General features: G+C 42.9%; 1 pseudogene; it reads left to right on the top strand.

Annotated features, from left to right (window-relative positions):
• Positions 1-1,618: 1,618 nt before the first annotated feature.
• LOC149127762 (heat shock cognate 71 kDa protein pseudogene) lies at positions 1,619-2,374 on the top strand (annotated as a pseudogene).
• The last annotated feature ends 274 nt before the right edge of the window (positions 2,375-2,648 follow it).

Consider the following 2,648-nt stretch of genomic DNA (forward strand, 5'->3'; position numbering starts at 1 on the left):
AAACATATCAAAGAAAAACAAAATATGGTGCTGAGGGAACAATATGTGAGGCCTAAAAAAGGAGAATAGATAACAATTCTTCAATGTGTCTTTCTAGCAATCTGGAAAGCATTGAGGACCTCATAGGATATGATTATTCCATTTGTTCATCCAATAATTTAATTCATCTTCCTGAATAGGAATGAAGAGAATAACAGAGGAACTAAGCAATAATGATTTTTTCTAGACACCAAGTCACACATAGAAATAAACAAACTATTGGCTTAAAAAGCAAATATTATTATGATGCTTCTGTATTCAAAAAGCATACATACATATTTAATCTCCATTTTATTTTTGAAGGAAATTATTTTTTAAATAGCTCATGGTTTTAAACCACCTTGAGAGGCCGGCGCCGCGGCTCACTAGGCTAATCCTCCGCCTTGCGGCGCCGGCACACCGGGTTCTAGTCCCGGTCGGGGCGCCGGATTCTGTCCCGGTTGCCCCTCTTCCAGGCCAGCTCTCTGCTGTGGCCCGGGAGTGCAGTGGAGGATGGCCCAGGTGCTTGGGCCCTGCACCCCATGGGAGACCAGGAAAAGCACCTGGCTCCTGGCTCCTGCCATCGGATCAGCGCGGTGCGCCGGCCGCAGCGCGCCGGCCGCGGTGGCCATTGGAGGGTGAACCAACGGCAAAAGGAAGACCTTTCTCTCTGTCTCTCTCTCTCACTGTCCACTCTGCCTGTTAAAAAAATAAATAAATAAAAAAAAAAAAAAAACCACCTTGAGAAATGAACCCACAGTTTTAAGTTGGGCATATAGTAGGCTAGAAAATGCAGTTCTTCAGGCTCTTTTGAATCTGGGTTTGACAATATGACTAAATTGTACCCAAAAAGGTAAAAATCTGTGTGTTCTATTCTATTTCACTATTATGAAGTGTTGTCAAACTGGGATAGCAAGAAGAGGATCATGGAAAGAAAATAATGATAATATAGCATGTTTGTAAAAGATTTATTTATTTGAAAGCCAGAAAGAGAGAGAGAGAGAGATATTACCATCCATTCACTGGTTCACTCTCCAAATGTTCGAAGCAGGAGCCAGGAGCCAGGAGCTTTCTCTGGCTTTCCCACGTTGGTGCAGGGTTCCAAGTACTTGGGCCATCCTCTTCTGCTTTCTCAGGCACATCAGTAGGAAGCTGGATTGGAAGTGGAGCAGCCAGGACTTGAACTGGTGTCCACATAGAATGTTGGCACTACAAGCGGAGGTTTAACCTTCTATACTGCAACGCCAGCCACAATATAGTATTTTGATCTGCCAAAATCCAAGCACAAAAATAGAAAAGGCAAGTTAGATACCAAAAAGGAAACCTCTCATCAACTGTATACCAAAAAATCATGATATAAAGTCTTCCCAAAGAGGCCATGATAAGGAGTCACCAATCATTACAAGGCTTTCATGATATCAATCACAAGATTCCCTGGCATAATATTTGTGCAGGAAGACTTGCAGTTAAGGAATATGAAATCTGTGCAGCCCGAGACTCAAAGAGCCAAGAGCCGTTCAATTCAGAGTTCAAGAAGAAAGTTTGAGACAAGGAACTGAAATAGAAGGAATCATACTTCAGTAGCAGGTATCAATAAGTAATGATGTTGGGTGTGGTGCCTCTATCGCTGGGTATTAAAACTGCTGTTGGAGTCATGACTGTCCTCATCAAGGGCAATGCTACCATCCCTACCAAGCAGCCACAGACTTTCACCACCGACTCTGACAACCAGCCTGGTGTGCTCATTCAGGTTTATGAAGGTGAGCATGCCGTGACCAAGGCTAACAATCTGCTTGGCAAGTTTGAACTCATAGGCATACCTCCTGCACCCTGAGGTGTTCTCAGATTGAAGTCACTTTTGATATTGATGCCAGTGGTATCCTTAATATATCTACTTTGGATAAGAGTACAGGGAAATAGAACAGGATAGCCATTACTAAGAACAAGGGCCGTTTGAGCAAGGAAGACATTGAGTGTATGGCCCAGGAAGCTGAGAAGTATAAAACTGAAGCTGAGAAGCAGACGGACAAGGTGTCCTCTAAGAAGTCACTTGAATCCTATGCATTCAACATGAACGCAACTGTTGAGGATGGAAAACTTCAAGGCAAGATTAGTGATGAGGTTAAAGAGAAGAATCTTGACAAATGCAATGAAATCATCAACTGGCTGGATAAGAAGCAGACTGCAGAAGAGGAAGAATTTGAACAACAGCAGAAAGAGCTGAAGCAAACCCATCACCAAGCTGTACCAGAGTGCAGGAGGCATGCCTGGAGGAATGCCTGGGGGCTTCCCTGGTGGGGGAGCTCCTCCATCCAATGGTGCTTCCTCAGGGCCCACCATTGAAGAGGTTGATTAAGCCAACCCCAGTGTAGATGCAGTATTGTTCCACACAGTAGAAGATGGAAGGACCCAAACTTGTAGCAAATTCTGTGGCAGTTTTAAAGTTTAGCTGCTGTAGTAAATTACTGGGCAATTCTCAATACTTGAATATGGAAAAAGTACACAGGGAAAAGAAATAACATTGCACTTTATAAGCACTGTATCTAAGTGGAAAATGTGGTGTCTTAAATAAGCCTGCATTTAAAATTGGCACCAAAAAAAAAAAAAAGCAATTGAGTATTTAATGGATT

The sequence above is a fragment of the Oryctolagus cuniculus genome, chromosome 2 (assembly GCF_051225735.1).
Source record: "Oryctolagus cuniculus isolate XC-2025 breed Fujian yellow rabbit chromosome 2, ASM5122573v1, whole genome shotgun sequence".
Lineage (NCBI taxonomy): Eukaryota > Metazoa > Chordata > Mammalia > Lagomorpha > Leporidae > Oryctolagus > Oryctolagus cuniculus.